This window comes from Temnothorax curvispinosus, unplaced genomic scaffold, assembly GCF_003070985.1.
Source record: "Temnothorax curvispinosus isolate PA1 unplaced genomic scaffold, ASM307098v1 QBEX01004775.1, whole genome shotgun sequence".
NCBI lineage: Eukaryota > Metazoa > Arthropoda > Insecta > Hymenoptera > Formicidae > Temnothorax > Temnothorax curvispinosus.
In genome coordinates, this window is record NW_020214555.1 from 926501 (window position 1) to 946053 (window position 19553).

General features: G+C 43.7%; 1 protein-coding gene across 8 annotated transcripts in view; it reads left to right on the plus strand.

Annotated features, from left to right (window-relative positions):
* The window catches only part of LOC112454016 (protein turtle), a 268193-nt gene that overhangs the window by 117989 nt on the left and 130651 nt on the right, over positions 1–19553 (plus strand). For all 8 annotated transcript variants that reach the window (XM_025015156.1, XM_025015157.1, XM_025015163.1 and 5 more), the window contains one exon: positions 3265–3303. The gene's annotated coding sequence lies outside the window, so the exon portion shown is untranslated. The remainder of the gene's footprint in view (positions 1–3264; positions 3304–19553) is intronic.

The following is a 19553-nucleotide window of genomic DNA, read 5'->3' on the forward strand; positions in this document are numbered from 1 at the left end:
CCTGAGGACGTTTGTGAAATTTATGAATGTTGGTACTGCTATTTTTAGAAAATACCAAGGGTGAAAGAAAAACCATTAATCTCAGAGTCCCAGTTTTGCTCTGCGGTACGTGTGTGGCGATGGCCGGAGCGACTCGAGGACGGAGAATCTTTCCGTCCGATGCCGATTTCCGTTTATGAGCGAACTGTTCTCAAACTGTTTTGTAAGAAAGATAAATAGGTGCTTTTGATAAAACTCGACTGACTTGACGCACTCGGGGCCCGAAGCATTGAATTTCATTATCGCGCGAGTCCTGATTTATCGCCCGCGCTTGCCTTACTCTCAAATGACTCGTCCTCCCGCGACTCTTTCCTCCTCGCGGCAGCCTTCTCGATGATCCATTTCACAAAACGCGATAACAAATTGTAACGAATCGCGGACGGCTTGCGTATTATCCGAAGGTCTCGAATAATCCACGCAACCAGCCAGCGGTCGAAGCGGTCGATTCCTCTCGTAGCGATAAGGATTGTCGTTTTTGAGAATGGCGTTATATTTTTCAGGCTGCGGTCACACCAGGCTTTTCGGCTTTCCGTCGCGCTTTTTTTTCGTTTCCAAAAATTTCAGACCGCGGTCGGACCGTCAGATATGCAATCGCCGAGAGAGCCGAGATGCATTCGCGCGCGTTGAATAATCAAACGAAAAAATTGGCTCGCCGTAAATGCGTCCATGGGATACCTATCGACATATCCTACCAGCGTGAAACTTCGCCCCCCCCCCCCCATGCGCCGTCGTCCTCGCTTTCCCCGATTCTCCGCATCTTCTAGCGTTCTCTCATGGCCTGTCATAAAACTTTCATAACTTTCGGTATTTCCACGAGCGGCCCTTTTGCCAGTCCGCTCATGCGAGTCGCTGGATACTCTCCTCTTCTTCCTTCCCGTCGTTTCCCTTAAGTAAGGGAACGATGAGAGGATAAACGGGACGTGTCAGGGAATAAAAATATCTCGCGGTTAACTCCCGAGGCACAACGCGCGACCAACTTCGACATACTCATAATTTGAATACTTCTTACGAGCCCGGTGTATCGTTAAAATTGGTTTTTAACCAGCGCCGTTCGAAGATCGAGGATGTAAATTTGGACGGAAGGATGGAGGATGAAGGCATTCAAGTGTTCGACCTAGAAGCACATCTGCGAACAAACAATTCGATTACATATCGGGAGTTTGATCAATCGTTATTATTTTTTTATGCGGAAAAGCATTCCGATTAAAATTTCGAGACATCGTATTGTCTATTTACTATTCCCATGTTATACCGATACCGAGTTTTTTTTGCGAATATTTTCAATGTTTATCTTCGCCACGGGAGAGCGCGAAGGCGCGGGATAAACGGACTGTCTGGCGTGTTGGCGTGTGCGAATCGTCACACTGGCTGAGTGGTTCATAAATTCGCAAATAGCTGCTAACAATTCATGCCATTCAATGCGGCGACGCAGCGTACCGGTAATCATTTCAAATGCACCGGTTGCACCGGTCGGTCATGTCCGGGCAAACATTCCGGCTAAGCGATTCGTCACGCCGAACTCCAGCAATGACGTTCCGATCGGTGACAATGCTAAAAATGTTGGCGCTTGTTATTACGCTCAGAATGCTTCAATTGCGACCGCGACGCTCACTTTGTATCGCGTTAGCGAAATATTAAAAATATTACTGAGGTGTGATGAAATTGGAATGCATTGATGAAATATTCACTGTGCTTTATATTGATCTGATGAATATACTTCATATTTTTCGAGCGACGCGGGAAACATCGGGAAATGAAACATATTGTTCCACGAGTTCTCGAAACGGATGAAAGGTGACCCCATACCGACAAAGCGCAAAGTTGGATCGAATAGCCGTGGTATATGGTTTCTGTCGTTACTGTTGCAACTGCCGTACTTAATACCTCTTACAGCAGCAGCCGTCGCTCTCGCAGGCCGTTAAATAACTTCGTGTCTCGAATATCGAAGTGGAACTGTGGCGCGGGCAGAACGATCGTTCCGATCGCGTATACAGCAAGAAACCGTAGCTCACGCTGGGTCATCGTTAGCGATATTTGATTTTTTTTCACAACTAGCGATAAATCGAAAAATATATAACCTGCATCAGATCTCTTTTTAAAGACCGTAGGGTAATTCTTTAAGTTCCGTTATTAAGTTTTTCTGTTTTAAATATATAGATTACCTATTATTACCATTTATATTACGCTAATAATTTCGTATCTCAGAAACAAGAAGGAAATTAAATAGGTACGTGGTAAATTAAATCGTTGCGAACTTTTTTACGAGGTAATATTTTAGAAACTTTTACTTGCCCGCGTGCGCTCCTACCTATTTTCATTTCATTATCAAGCCGAAATGAGTTGCGCCATTTCATTGTTAAACCGAATTCTCGCGCTGATTGTGAAAATACGGAGAGCGGTTAATAACTCCGAAAGATCTCATTTCCTTGAATTAATTTTGAACCAGCGTGCGCCACTTATTTCTGTAAAATTGGCTCTTTACGCGTGCGAATAATGTACAAAAGAAAAACACGCCGTCTCATTCGCCGCTTAATTAGCACTTTTCTTACTTTTGCGACATAGCGTTGTTGCTCTTAAACTCGAAAGGGATAATATCTCGAGAGTCCACGTTCAAAATGTGTATATTTAAGCACTGCGCGCTCTATTGAATTTCGCAATTTAACGTTGCGATTGACCGCTGAGCTACGTCTCGAACGTGCTTCCTTCGGTTTCGTAGTACCGGATGGAAATTTGATTCGATTTCGTGACTACGTTAGTTGGCCATTGGACGGGATAACTTAAAAGTTATCCGGTACTGACCGCAAGATGAGGAGCGCGACGGGTTGCAATCGGATAGTTGGCGATTTACTATAGTAATTACCGAAATTACTGCACCGCATAATGACGGTAATTATCGCCGTAATTCGCGGTAATTGCCGCGGCAATTACTGGGCTGAAGACCGGCGGAAAGGCCGGCAGGTGGTTGCGTTGGTGACGATCGCCTTTCCTCCCTTTTTGCCTGGATTTCGTCCCCGCCTTCGCCCATTGATTTTTATGAAAGAAAATGGGCGAGATATTATCACCCTTATTCCCAAGGTCAATCTCACCAGATGTTGCTTTTATATTGAAGTCCCATGGCTAGTTTCGCATTTTTACACAGTCGACATCTTGCGTAGAAGTTTGTGATTACCAATATTAAAATTCTTGGAATCTTACAGTGTTCTAATCATCATTATTTTGTTGCAGATCTGAGCTACGAGGAGGGACTGATACTTTCGGCATACGGTGAGTTACTAATTAATTTACGAATCTGCACGTAAAATGGTGAAAAGAAATCAGAGAACTGTCATTCTTGACCATTCGGCCTTCGATGCATTTCTCGTGTTTTCAAAATCGACGGATAACCGATAAAGGAATGAGAATATGACTCTCTTGATAACTAACAATAAGACGACAGGCCTTGAAGTGGAAATTGCGATATTCAGACGCGACGCCTCCTCCGCGTCTCCCGGGGGGATCGAAATCTGTCATTTTTCTTTTCTCTTCCTAATGACTCGCGAAAAATTTCAATGCGTCTCAACGGCTCGCCTTTTCATATCGAATAACAAATGACGGCCGACGCCATTGGAAGGCTAGGTCGACACGACGCCGCCGTTGAACGAAAGATGCTAGGTGAGCTATCTAAATACGTTGGTCGCTTCTGGCAACTGGAATAATTTGTATTCATCATCTTTTGAAAAATACCGAGGTCACATATGACGCCCGGGCTAACGTGACCAGATATAGTGGTCTGAGGACATGCGTTAAAGTTGCATGCAGAGGAAATTTATCACGGGAATGACGTATTCTTTTCTTCACTCATGTCACAATCTATTTAGTTTCTCTCGTTCCGCAGTGACAAATGAATGAACTTTAAGATAATGTCTAGTTTCGCTCAATATAATTTATTCTTAACCGCCACGAAATTATGGGGATTGTTGAGATATTCCTTTCAATTTATAAAATGTATACAATGTTAACTTGCAAAATTAATATACATATATGTACAGAGTGTCTGATAATAAATGTAACAGCCGCAGAGGATAGGTAGAGCGGTCATTAAACTGAATAGAAAATTACCAATTATAACAATATAAATAATGAGTTATTAATTAATTAAGAATTTGAGAATCAGTGTGCGTTTGCGCGATTCGACGAGAAGTGACACGTTGTTATTTACTCAGGACTTTTCTATTGCATGGACTGTTACACTCATTATATCACACACAGACACTATATTAATTTATATAAATTTCTTTATTGCGTAATAACATTAACGTAAATTGCATAATAAAAGAACTATTACTCTTCGGTTTGCTCCCCTTGCACGCTGCATATCAAACGGTTTACGTACCTACAAGACGTGGGTGCGTAGACGTAGGTGGAAAACTGTGCTGAAATAGAGATCGATGGCTTAATATTTATTTCAAGTTTCGGGACGAAACGGATCTTATACGGAGAGCGGTATCTACGTGCGGTAGAATGGCGACCGGCGCCATCGACGACGTATTCGTGAGCCATCGGCGCCTTCCTACGAGACGGATTGCCGTCCTGGGATCACGCCACCGGATGGCACCCGCACAAACTTGCCTTTCTGCCTGTATCGATTTTCAAGCTAATAAAGTTTGTATAGGTGCAAAAGTTGCGGAAACCCACCGGCCGACCGTTTCCCCGTTTTCGCTCCAACTTTCTAAACTCCGGCCCTGGCGCATAATTCACGAATGAATTTGGATCAGCGGTTAATTTTTCGACTTCATCCCGCAACGAATGAATAGTGATCCGACGTTATTTTATTAACGATGGTACGAGAGAATCTAGCAACCAAGTCGCGACTTTGCCGCTTTAATGAAAGCCATTGTTAGCCCCTTCCCCCTCTCCCTCGTTTCAACTTGAAGCTTGAAAATTCTGCGCGCGCGGATTTTGCAACTGCTTGAATTGAAACCAGCGCGTAACTTCTCAGAAACGAACTCGTTGCTATTAGTTGCATGTTCTTTTGTCGATTATAGAGATTCTATACCACAAATACTCGTGAAAGTATTGCTTCGTTTATATCACGTTAATTTGTGCTGCGTAATTAATGAAGTTTGCTTAAAAAATTTGCGAATTTTACCGCGATTAAATTATTATTGTGCAATCTCGACCGCTTAATTGGATGTGAACTCCACAATTTGTCTCAGTCTCAGCCAATATTTTTGCCGGCCATCCACACGGCGAATGTTACATTTCCCGTGACGGTCGTATAAACGTAATAATGCGATCACGTCGCGCCGCCACGGCGAATTATTATCCGTCGCGACATACGAAATTCATTCGGACAGTTCGCTGGCTTTTTATCACGGTCGCGAGTTATTATTCTCATTTCGCGAAGCGGGGAAATACCCGCCTCACGAGGGACTCTCGACCGACGTTGGCGTTTAATCGTCGCGCATATCTGAATGAGAAAGGATTGCTATAGCGTTATTATTTCCACGCTCAACGACCATCCGTCGTTTTTGCCCTCCTCTCTCGAGACCGCGGGGTACGCGGCACGTGTGACATTGGCGGGGCCGTACATCGGAACTCGCGCATTTTCGTAACGCACACACGTGGCGACGGCGACCGCGGGGTCGTGCGGTTTTCTATTAACTCGAGTGCCGCAGCAGCGTTGGCTTTTCAGCGTGGATTATCCCCGCGCAATCCGCGCTGTCGGGAAGCCTGTCGGGTTCCCAGGGCGAGGCGAGCGAAAACGCGGGCTATTACGGCGCGCTTGCGGGGGTGAAAACGTCACGAGAGAGCTAATGGCGGAGCGCTTGGAGGCATGCTAAAAATGAAAACATTGACAGTCGCTCTGTGATAAATAAAAGATGCATATTGCGATGAATATTACCACATGCCTCAGTGGTCGAATTGGTACGACACCCTTCACGGAATAAGGATAGGTTCCAGGTTCGAATCCTGGTTGAGGTAATATTTTTCGCAATAAATTCTTTACAGTTATTTAGATGCTTAGCGTCATAAGTTAAATCGAATCGATTTAATTAGAAGGAGGAGAGGGGTTTTTACTACTCCAACGGGAGCTGTGTTGTAAGTTTGACAAGCTAGTCAGCGCGCAGTTTAGAAAAAATATATGTGTAGTACACAAAAAATATTATTAGGCTGCTAAGATCCAAGCTCGGACCGTATTTGGCTTGTTTAATATTGATTAAAAGATGCTTCTCTACTGCTGAAAAATTCAATTGACGTTTTGGAACGCAAGTCTCGTTCCTCTCTTTTTCAAGCGTATCGAGTATTTACGCAATAAGAGTATTCATCGACCCCGCCGAGCACTTCGCGAAATGAATTACGAAGAAATTTCTTTGGACGATCCCCCTATTTTAAAAACGGATGAATATGACGCGTGGGTGATTAAATTTATCTCTCTAATTATATGCTTTCTTCGTTTACGTGCATGAAATAAAAATTATTATTCTCGCAATGCGAACGCATAATGATTACTAATTAGCGCTAATAAGGTTTTGCGTGCAATACGGAAGATGATATAGGCTGTTTGCAGGATTAACAGATAATTATCCGGCTGTATCTCTACAGAGATATTATTTCAAAGAACGTAAGGTGAGAAAAGTAGAAGATCAAAACGGGCATTGCGTTTTAAGGGCTCGTAAAATTTTCACTTCGAATCCGGTGAGAGAGAACGCGCGCATTGGAAAATAATTGGCGTATATTACCTTCATTTCCTCATTTGCGAGGTTACGTCTTTTCCTTGCTCGCGTTTCAATGACGGTGTTATTAAATTCCTTTCAATAGTTCGCTTTTCGCGTGAATGAACATTATTCATTGAAGATTTATTCTGCTCTTCCATTGAGATGCACTGTTGCACGTTTATCGATTTCCAACAATAGAACGAACTTGTTTGAGTATATGTATATAGGTTCAAAATAATAGCTCGAAATATATAATGGGCGTAGCCGCGCTATTTATAGACATATTACATTTATGCGTTTTGTAAATACATAAACAATAACGCCGGGATTATCGGCGGTACCGCGCGATAGATGTGCACACCATGCGAAACCGCATTTTTTACGTATAGCGAATGTTGGAAAAACTATTCAGTGGAATTCTTTATACAAAAATATTACTCAATAGATCGAGCGCCCGTAATGCCAGAAATAACCGTAAGAGTTGACAAATGGTTGCAACCGCAATTTATCAACATCAAGAGTGGACAAACTTTTATCAGGCTTGTTGGTGCGTTCGATCGCGTTTAACGAATAAATGCTGAAAATGTCGGTGGTACCGGCGATACGATTCGAAATGTACTTTGCTAAACGATTTCGCGAGGATGGGGGCGAAAACTTTTCTCGAGGAATCCGTGAAAGGGGATTCATAAATGACGTGATGCAACCTCGAAAGATTGCGGGCGGATGGTGACATGCGACGTATACGTATAGAAACGTGTCAAAAGTAATGGTTAGCATCTGTCAAGCGGTGTCGAACGTCGCTGCGTTGAAAACGAACGCGCTGAATAAACGGCGACGGCCACGTCTATCCCGTGATTCTAATTGTATCACTAGTATCGGCGCGCACTCGTGACAATACAACCATCTACATTGCCGCTGTTGCGGGCAGTGAAGCGTCTGGAAGTGAAAAATATGTATATTTTCAATTCTCGGCAATATCTATCGCAGAAACGGGAGGGATTTCACGTTTATAGAACTTTTCTCCTTCTCGGATATTACAGCTTGACAAAATAAGGAAAGCGATTCGCACTGCACACATTCCCGGAGGCAGACGATATGATTTCAACTTGCCTATATATAGCTACTCGTCGTAGTTAAGTCGCTAGTTAAAAGTTATTCTGAATTTAGACTTTAAACTAATGCACACGGATGAATTAATATTATCATCGATAGATGACGTATTGCTAATCCCGTCGATTAAAACATTGAATGATTTTGAATGTTTGCATTGTCTCCCATATTCTTATTGTCCGTATCATCTTAGAAAAAGTGCTTAATTATCTGATTAGTGTTTAATAATTGACTCTATACTTGCTTCACATAAATCGAGAAATAGCCATGTGAATAACATCATTGATGATCATGCGATTAACGAGTGAAATGAGCGTCGCGATGATGACAAGAAGATTGGCGGTAACGGTGCGACAACTGCCATACGTGACATATAGGTTTCATAACACAAGAGTCGTCGACTTGACGCAATCTATCGCGACACTTTAGTGGACCTTTTACGATCGTGTCGTAATTATTAATCAGAGTCAATTGCATGTAACAAAAATCATGACACGTAGCCAGCGGAAAACGTCCTTTCAATATAGACCGATAAATGCCATTGTGTTATCCACGTTAACGTAGCTCGCTTCTTTGCGATATAATTACTAAGAGAGCGTGCGCAAAATGTTCTTCTTACAATTAGACACTTTTTGCGCTCAATTATGATAGAACGAAACTTTATATTTCATATACATCTCTTTTATATTCGTTAAAATACCATTTCGGTGCCGATCGATTTCGTCTGTACATTTCGTTACAAAATTTCCTCTATTGGTGCGAATTTACGGATTTTCCCTTCAATGCAGCTAAATTACATACTGATTCGCGACTATTCGGGGGGTTTTAGTAAGAGCGCGCGCGAGTGAAACTTCCACGTAGTGGGAGAGAGCAATTGATTGGCTCCTCTCAAACGTCTCGTGTATGTTTGCGAGTTTCGCGCATACCAAGTAATCTTGGTGCGAGTTCTACCGGAAGGAAGTGCCTTGTCCCCGAGGGCACGGAGCACCCGGTTTCCAATTAAGGTCTGATTACAGTAAATACGCCAACGTGACGAGAGCAATGCCGGCGCGGCGTCCTGGCGACTGTGAGAGGAAGCCGTTTGAAACGAGAGGATTGTCGGGAGAGGCGTACTGGCATGGCGTAATCGCGTGGGACGCTACGCTCGCGCCTTGCTTATTTCGCATCCTTATTCGAATTTGTGCTCGACATACGAACTTGGCACCGGTCTACGGGCAATTACGTTTAATCGAACGAACGATTTGAGCATTCTTTGATTTTGCGTCGCGCATGATGGGAAAATCGCTCGTGATTTCGTCTATTTCTACGTATATTTTTTTTGCGCGAATAATCGCAGAGCGTCGAGAGAGAAAGAGAAAGAGAGAGACAGAGGGAGAGAGAGAGAACAAGAATTTCCGCGTGTAACGCAATCGCATTACGCTCGCGCGGGTGCACGCGGATAAACGTAACTTCATCTTACGCATTCCGGACGCTATAATGCGTCCATCCTGTAATCCGATTGAACTTTGTATCACGTCGCGCAAGCTTTGATTTTCGTTACAAGTCCGTTCCCTTTTGATCCCCCTCGAAACACACAGCGGCGTAACGAACGGATTAACTCAACTTAATGCAAAATTGACAAAGGCGCGAGCTTAAACTATTATCGAGGGCCGCAGGGTATCCGATCTCTTTACCACTTTATTGCACATTACACATCCGACGCAATATCAATCACATTCTCTCTCTCTCTCTCTCTCTCTCTCTCTCTCTCTCTCTCTCTCTCTCTTTCTCTCTCTCTCTCCCTGCAACGATTACCACGGTGCACTCGCGAGCGCACAGTTCCTCGCGTAACAACGTTACAAAGCGATCCGCGACACGAGAGCACGATTCACACGAACATTCAGCATCTACGAGCAAGGCATATTTTCCCGGTGTATATGGGTATAATCGATTTCCGAACAACATTGCACGTATATCGCGTACGCGTATATCGTGAGCACGTCTGCGCTACCGTGTCCCATAACCGGCCCTTTTATTTTCATTTTTATTCCAATCGTCGATGATAAAGTGTATCTCTATCGGTGGAGATACGCGATATACCCGATGCGATCCGTGCTCTCCCGGTCGTTTAATAACTGCTTCTCCTAATTTGTTCGCTTTAACAGTCCCAGCCTGAGATTTATGATGTTCTGCGGTCATAGGCCAAAAGGAACATACACTTGGAAAGCTATCATTGATACACACAATGCGTGTAAATATAGCATCGACAAATAGACGGATCTATGATGTCTGGAATATATTTCGCGAGTAAATAAGTGGTGTTACTTGTATTTTATAGTCAACTCATCGTATGTAGATAAATATCTATTTCCAAATTTATTCGGCAATATTGAAGTCTAGTCGGGGCGAAAACATAGCTGCGGAATTAAAATTTATGGAACGTAGATGAAAATACGACCGCAAGCTTTGAAATTAGCCAATGCTGAATGTAATCCAGACGCAGAATAACTGCAGCATTGCGTCGAGGGAAAAGATCTAATTGTACTGTAATTGTGACGTGAAATTGATTTCGCGTTGTTTCGGGACGGGAGTGGTCCCTTGGAAAAATTACGTCGCACATCCCTCTTTCTCTATCATTCTCATTTGCACCTCCAGAATTGATACTCGACGTTGGATCGACGCGAGTAATAACATTTGCATGCACCACGCGAACGCTGCGCGTGAACGAGAAAACGTAACTAAATTACAAAGTTTATGCCCCTGCATTTTCCAGGACGCGAGACAAATTGCTACGCCAAAACGTGTTACCGCCGCGAGAGTGAATTAACATTTTCGGACTTTTCTTGTGCCTTCAAACTGGATGGCGGTTGCGCAACGCTTTGCGGCCGCGATTAACTTGAAAACAAATCGACGCATTCTGCGGGAGGCACATTTCTATATTTTTCCATTACACCCGGCCTATAATTTCTGTCGAGAGGTATTTTCAGACGTATGCGCTTTTGAAGCTTGAGAAAATTAGATTTTTCTCTCATTCGTGACACTCCTGTTTGATGATAACATGAATATTCAAATTCTACACGAGTGTTTTCTCGCCGCGGGGGACGTATTGTATAATTTTCTTCCGTTCGAAAGGCGCGCAAAACCACATCACGTGGAAATCTATCGCGCCTGGGAATCATCACGTGCGTGTTTCCTCTCGCTGGCGTTTAACCGCGCACGCCGTTTGCATACATCGCCAAAATTGATACTCGGCAGTGCAATTTACGCAGATACATATGCGTATATTCGCTTAACGTCGACTAATGATACTCGCCATGCGCCATGCGCACGCACATGCACAATAAACATCAGAAACACAATACATATCTACAAATGTGCGTTATATCGGTTTAGTATTTTAGGTTTGACTCGATGCATATATCTTAACACTGCGCGGACACCGTGTTTCACCGTGTTTTTGGTGCACTCACCCGGACACCCTGGGACTCTTAAGTTTAAAGTGTTTCTGTGTTACAAAAAATCTATAAAAATTCATGTATCATTTTTAAGGTTTCAAAAAGTGATTTCTACACTTACATAAAGCCGGAACTGTGAAAATTTGTTTTATAAGTGTCGAAATGTCAGAAGATAAACTGTAAAATACGAAAAATCGAACTGTGTTAAATCTTTCTCTATTTGTGCCTCTCTTTTATGTAGTATCTTCAATAAGTATAAAATCTATTATCTACAGCGACCGCGCGCGGAGAGACGAATATTCTGAGCTCGTCGCAGAATTCACATTTTCTGCATATCAGAAGGTAACCGAAGGCATTATCATGTTATACATTTTAGTAAATGGTAATGGTAATGGTGGTAACCATTACCACAAATATAACGATGCGGGTGAAGCTCGTAAATATATACAATTCAATACACCTTATTCACAGAGCGATCGTAAACAAATATTAATTAGCCCATGTTTACTCACGTGAAGAAAAAAACGGCGCATATACGTATATGCACTGTAACTATCTATTCTCATATTCGTAATGTTCATATAGACGTTTCCCCATATGGGCATTTCCCTGGACGAGTATTCGCTTGCTATGTGGCTCTACATGTATATTCGCTTAACGTCAGCTAATGATCCGTGTCTGCATATATACATCAAGTATAATACGTACATACAGAGAGAGAGAGAGAGAGGGGGGAGGGGAGTACTATGCATTTACCAATGAACGCTGCTGATCTATATCTATCACGCATGATAGTTCGGCTCTAATACTCGATTCAAAAGCGAATTAATTACGCGTGCGACATTTCTAGCATGTCACGCGTAATTCATTTTAATGTTCAATTTGTGAAATTAATTTCGAAGTAAGTAATAAAATATAAGAGTTCGGGTTATATGTATATATATACCGCGGGAAAAGTTTTCAGCGGCGGGGCTCTTAAAAGACGTCTCTCCGCTTTACTTTCCCGCCTCGGTTCCTGTTTTCATAAAGACGCTGTGCCTATTTGCGTACGGAAAACAGTGGAAAAGTCTTGCGTCGCGCTATTCGCCGTGACTTCGCCTGTGCAAATTTAATGTAAGAGCGAGAATAACAAATGGAGATTCTTTCTCACTCATCGCCGTTATCGTGAGACGGAGACCGCGATCCGAATAAGCGTGTCCGTCGATGGTGCTCGCTTAATTACATACGTAATTATACTAATTATACACACGCGGACATGATACCAATCTCGATATAGGTGGATAAGACGGTGTGGGAAATGTTCACGTGGCACGCCAGATAACGGCGTTATTGCCACCGTTCTTGTCGCCTCTCTCTGATACACGGCAGAATCGGCGGAGTTCTTGGCAATTTAGGGCTCGATTCGAAATTAGCCTGTGCACGAACATTCGCCGTCTCGATATCCCACGATAGTCGTAACTTCAATTGTTTTTCCTCACTTCGATCACTGATAATCTCTTAAGAAGAGCCCGCAGTCTTTGTCGACGATTTTGGAGATCTGTGTGGAACCGATAAGAAAAAAGTCACCTTTCGCGCTGGTTTAATTGATCATATTATTTGACGTTATCTTGGTTCTACATTCATAATACTCAATTGTAATTTTTTACATAAATTTTCTTTGGCTAAAATATATTTTTTTACTTTTAGAGATCGCGCCATTAAAAGCATTCCGTAAATCAAATTTATAAATCGAAACGTTGCTCAACTCGCGCGTATTTTTCTCGGTCTAATAAACCGATTCGTAACGCCATTTCTCCATGAATATAAACGAATATTGCTGAACTTTCCGAAAACATAGATCTAAAATGGAATTTTGCGACGCGGTTCTATAGACGCTATCAAAATTTAATTTCCGGCAGATAGAAGTGGCGGCGCGCGAGAAACATCGAAAAATTTTCGCACATCCGCACGTGGGAAATTGTCACGTGTGGAAGCGGATGTAGGGTCGTTATTGTCGACCTTGTTATCGCCTCCTTCGAATACGGGAGAGACGCGCGCTCGCTCGCGCCCGGTATAATTTATCCCGCTTTAAAATTATCCCCAGGACAGACGTTTCTCTCTACTTCTGTTTCTGAATGATTCAAATCGCGCACGACAGCGCGAGGTTTCCTCCGTCAAAATAATTGGAAATCCGAGCCCGTACGATCAATATATATACGAACAAGCGACTGTCATCGTAGTGATGCGTTAAAATGAACAGCCCCATGTATATAAATCCAACCATATGTCGTCTCGTTTAAATAAAACTCGTAACGAATGTTTTAATCGGCTTTATTAGGCTGGCATATTGCGATGCTTTTCGCTTCTGTCGGCTAGAAATTTCTATTTTTATATGTTACCGCTCAATTAAAACTGTTTTGTGATAACATCGCGAAGATCATACGAAATATATAAATATGAGCGTAATATTGTATTTCTTATTGCTGTTTCTCTGACGCGAGAAAACAAATAATGGCTTCGCCGTGCCTAGCCGGAAGACATTACAGCTTTGCGACAGATAGCGAACTACGATTCCACGTGACTTCATTAATTATCGCTGTATACATATCGCGTATGTCGCTTTTGTAATCTCGTTAGTCTGTAAATGCATTCTGCAATAAATTATTATTCACTTAGGCTTCAAGTATATTTATCTTCTAACTGCATATACACGTACCTAATGTTAAAAAAGTGTTTCGGAGTTTTTTAAACAAAATATTTTCCCCGTAGAGTGAAATCGAATAGAAATGGAACAGCGGGGAAAAATGATGTCAAAAACGTCGCGTGAATAACTCGTACGAAATTTCATACAGAATTTACTTCGGCGGAGTTACCGACAAATTATCAGCGATTCCTAACCGCGGAAAATAATGGACGGGTCGTGCGAGCCCACAGCCAGTATTGACACTCTGCGTTCATTTACATCGTAATGATGCCAAAGTGTCAGTCCTGTCAGGTGCACGATAACGCGCGGCGTCGAGGGGCGACGAAAATGTGTACGCCCGGGGACGAAATGGGGACAATCGTCGGTGCAGCGGGAGGGATGATGCAGCTCGCGATGTGAAGCGAGGGGAGAGGGTGCGGGGAGAAGAGCGATTTCGCGGTCGGCTAAACAAATTATCGCATTTCGATAACGAGGCCACTCATAAAGCGACGCGCACCTCAACTCCGAGACCCCACGACCGAAATCGCCGGTAAAACCGTCTCGCGGATGATGTAAGTCGTTTCGCTGACGTTGGTAATATAGTGCGGTCGATCGTAACCGGAGAATAATTATTTTCCACCGAGAGGAATCGATCGAGCCACGATTCGATGGGACTGTCCTTACGATCATCGATCCTGTTTACGTCGATCCATAAGCAGAAATATTGTCATATAAATCGATACGTTCTTTCCTATTTCTCCTTAAGTTAAAGGAGAATTAATTAAACTTAATGAAATAATGATACTTGTGGAGTATCGGTGCGATCTAGGAATTTCTCGTAAGATTCTTAACATCGCGCGAATATCAACTAACGACACGCGGGTAATGAGTTTCTCCACTTATGAGATAAAGCACACAAACATTCCTGCTCTAATTAAAAGCTGCACGACGATGCAATATGCTGTCATCGACGCTGTATACGCTATCGCGCTCGTTTGTCGTCAGAATGTTCCTGTATTGTCGTTTGTCGTATTTACGAACGCCCTTAGTATAATTAACGCGTCACTGTGTTGCGTGGGTATTTGAGTAATTAATTGCCTACGGCTAATGCTTCGCGTTCATGAAGGGAGTGACTTGCGTGCTGTCGACGTTGCCAGTATTTAATCGATGTCATGCGTATACCGCTTTATTTACAAAGCGAGTTCTTAATTTAGTCGAAAGCATTTTTTTTCTCACGGAGAGAGCAGCCTGTTTTAATAATAGTAATTTCCGAGATAATTATATCACGATTGTGAGATATACATATAGTGGAGGTATGCAATAAAATAATTTACACCGCGTTTGTACTGACGTACAATATTTTTCTATATGTGTAATAACAGCGAGAGAGAGGTATATTTCGCGCGATGCATATATTTACTTTATTTGCCAACGAAATTTAATAACATAGCTGGTACGCAGCGGCATAATAAATATATGTAAATAAGTCCTTTATTATCGCACTCCGTCTCGATAATTACGTGCTAATCGCCGGGAGTAGTCTACATTTAATTCCGCGCTAATCCACGGTATTCATTACCGAATGGTATTGTCTAATCCTTTATTAACGCTAATCTCTGAATGAATTAATGCGTTCCGAATGATTTATTAACGCTCACGCTAATCGCCACTAACACACCGGGGCCAAGTACATTCGTTGATATTCGAACATTCACGAGTACCGCGGCTGTAATTAACGAGTCCACCCCCGCCGCTGCTTCGGTAATTAATTGCCCGCGGCTAATACTCCCTCCCCCTCCCGCCGATCATAGGCAGGGAGAAGGGGGTGACTTGCACACGCCGCCACCGATGCCGATATCCCCTCGGCACGGTACGTCCCTGGGAACGAGCCCTGACCTGGAGCAACCGACGGCGCGGCGCAGTGACGTTGCGGCGTGACGTCATGGGGTGCATCTGTGACGTCAAGAGGGTGCGGATCGCCGGCGCGGTGGGGATATGATTCCGTCCAGGTGAAACATCCAACGGCTCGGGTCAAGTTGCTTAACCCCTCGCTGTCGCCCCCCGTCTCTGACCTTCTTTTTGTATACCGAGGAACGCTTTACAAACTATTAGATCGCTCCACACTTTCGTGCTATATATTGTCGCTTGCGGTTATCGTGTAACCGCTATCGCGTAGGACACATCGTGATCCCGTCGGATTTTTCGTGAAAATTCAAAATTAATGCCTGGCTTTATAAGATTTTAGGTGATCTCTAGTTACTATACAGGGATGCATTCGTTTGCATACGTAAAATATTGTCGCGTAACGTGACTTTTCTATAGGAGACAAAGCATCGACCCACTTCCCAAACATTTCCGTTTGACATCATTCGCGTGATGTATTTTCGTCGGGCAACTGTAAGTCCTAATTCAATGCGCGTATATGTCCAAGAAGAAATGCTCTTTCTCTCTCTATCCGATTCCGATAACTCTGTTCCGGTCGATGTTTGGAATCGCCTTTGATCCGGCGCTTTCCGGCCGGTGGGGATACAAGCCCGACTCATGCATTTGTTGGTGGGAAAATGCCTTTCTTGGGGAGATGGGATGTGTCGCGGCGGAAACCAATAAAAGAATTTCCTACGGCGGCGAGGAAAACAACGTTTGCGTCGAGAGCGAATTGCGTTACACATCGCAACGGACGTCTGGAAGCGCGCCGGCTTCGCGGAATCAATGTATCAGAAGGCAAGGATTTATTATTATTTGCCGAACCATTCGTTGTGCTATTCCGATGTACATACACACAGCGCCGAAACATCGGATATCCTCTCAGTCACAAATTCTACGATAAATTTTAATGCGAATTTTTTTCCGGACATAATTTATATTCCTGACTTTCGATATTGTATAATTAATTAATAATTAACAATAACGTATAATTAATTAAATTTTAACATAAATTTCCACTAAAAAGGAAACGAAGTTTGCTCGATAGTAACTCGAAAACAAGATTTTGCTTCCAAAAAGACTCTGTTTTCAAGGTTTTTTTTCTCGACAATGCTTCTGTTTCAAGTGACGACACTTTCAAGTCGATTATGTAAAACTGACCAAAAAAGTAAACTTTATAACTTTGAGACCGTGCGCACGGAATTGGAAGGAATTATTTTCAACTTTTCCTAAGACTTTCCGAAGATTTAAAGATGCTCCTTTCAAATACGGTTTTCTCTCATCGAGTTATCGCGATTTTAAGTGACCGGAATATTTTCAATCTCTTTCACGACTATAAGGAACAATGTTGCCGGCCGGCACTAGCGATGCACAATTAAATATGTGGTTCAAAGGATACATCCGATACGATTCTGTGACACGTACCGATGTGTACATGTGTGCGTGCTTTCTCGTGTATTTCTCGCGGGAAGTTCACGACGCCGACGTTTCGTTTCTCTCCTTCGTCTCACTCCGTCGCGCGCCGGCAACGCAGCTCGCAGCCAAGAAAAGGAGAAGCCCGCGAAATTTGCAAATGGAAGCCTCTTAGGGAACGACAGTAGAATTTTCGTGCAGCATCACGGCGCGTATCCGCTTTCCCGAATGCGTCCCTCTTCCTCGGCCTCCACGTCGCTTTCCTTCCGCCCATTTCTCTCTTTCAAAGTTCCACCGTCTCGAGACGCCGGCGTACTTCATCTCTTCACTTTCTACTTTGCCCTTTCTCGCGGATCTTTGGGTGCTCTCCCTCCCGCCACGATACTTTGTACTTTAGATTTTGTTTGTATTTCAGATTTCCTTCCCTTCACGTATCACTTAGGTTTTTTCAATAACAACGTACTTTACCACCTCGATCATCGTGTTTCTGTACACTCGACTTTCTCGACGGTTTTTTTGTTTTTATGTTATCTCCATTTCTTTCGTGTCGCGATTTCGCTCCACGGGCCCTTTCCCTGTCCATCACGGAAGTTTTGTACATTCCCGTCGGGAATTGTCCTTCGTTTCTTGCGTCGCGTCGCCAACCGTTTATAGCTCGTGCAGCATGCCGATACGATTGCCCCGAATAAAGCCATCCGTACAATTCCATTTTTCTCGCTGGTCCCGCTCTAGTCGGCATGTCACCCACGTTTTTGCCATGCATCACCGTTGAGTTTGCCGCATTGACATCGTTCGCATCCGAATCTTCGACCACGCGCGATTTATTCCTTGTACGTTCGCCTCCTTCGTTTCTGGCCCTCTTCGCGATGCTGCACAGCTACCCTTTTTTTCCCCTCGATGCGTTTTCCTTGCCCTACCCTCTTTTTTTGAATCAATAACGCGCCCGGCCGCCCGTAGGTATAGGTAGAACGGGTCAAGTGACCAGCCGCGACCCGTAAAGCCGGTACACCCGATGCACGGTAATATTACCGGGCCAGTTTCGGCCCGGAGAGTCGAGCGTGGAATTGCCAAGTCAGCTCATCGGGATTGAGCTTTGTTCCACTTCAGCGAGCTTGGCGTACACCAGAGAGCAATGGCCAACAACGTTGCGTTCGGTTGCATCGGGCCACCCTACAACCATCCCGCGGCCCGTCTCAAGAGTGCCCCCCTCCCTCCCCGCTCTTTCCTTCGAATCGAGCTCGTGCCCGGACTTTACAACCCTCCGCACGAAAAACCGTCAACCGCACGATGCACAGCGGGTAGTTTCGACCGGTCGCGGCAACAGCAGCCGGCACGACGACGCTTCTTGTTGACGCTCCTCGCACATGTCGCCGTCCTCGTGCTCTTCTTCGTGGTCACGCGAGCAGCAAGAGCGGCGGGCAAACTCGTCCGCGCCACGAGATTGCACGAATCCCGGTAGAACGTCGGCGCGTCCGCCGCCGCGCCGTTCCGCCTGTTTGCAAGAAACGCGATGTCATCGGGTTTCCCGCTTTTGCCTTTGCGCGCGGGCGGCTTGTAATTTGCTACCACCTCGCGTAACTACATCCTCCTCCCATGTTTTTACTCGCACGACTTTATTACGTCTTATTTCGAGCCGACATATTAAAGCCCGCTATACCGGATGCACTACTCGTCCGGCGTAAAAATTGCTGTAATCCTGAAAGTAGCCTACGGCATCATTGTTTTAGCAAGCGTGATTTAAGCGCGGGGAGAAAAATATGCCAGACACTTTCTCGTAGTCGTGCTTTCGCGGGATAAAACGCTGAAAGGGAATGCAGTTTTTAATCGAAAAATATTTTCAACCACGCGCTTGAAAATTTAATCGTTTATCGCGGTAATCTGAAATGTAAATACGTGAATAATTATTTCCGAAATATTCTTTATTTTAGTATTCGCGTCTACCTACTCCACGTTTGTTATTCAGATTCGATCTCGCCTGATTATAATCGCATCAAAATTGACAGGCTACTTCCAAATCGAAGTTCCAGGGGCGAAACTTAAAATTCTTATGTAGTACTTAAGGGACAGAGAGCGTCTTGATATTCAGAAGAAACCTCCTTTGCATTAATTAAATTCGCGACGAAGGGAAAAGAGACTATCGGTCAGGAAGAAGATAAGAATAAAGAAAATGGGATCGAAGCCAAATTCGAGAAGTGAGAAAAAAGCGTGGAAAAGAGGAATTAGAAATTAGATAGAAAAATCAGGATAAAGACGCATCAATTATTATAACATAAT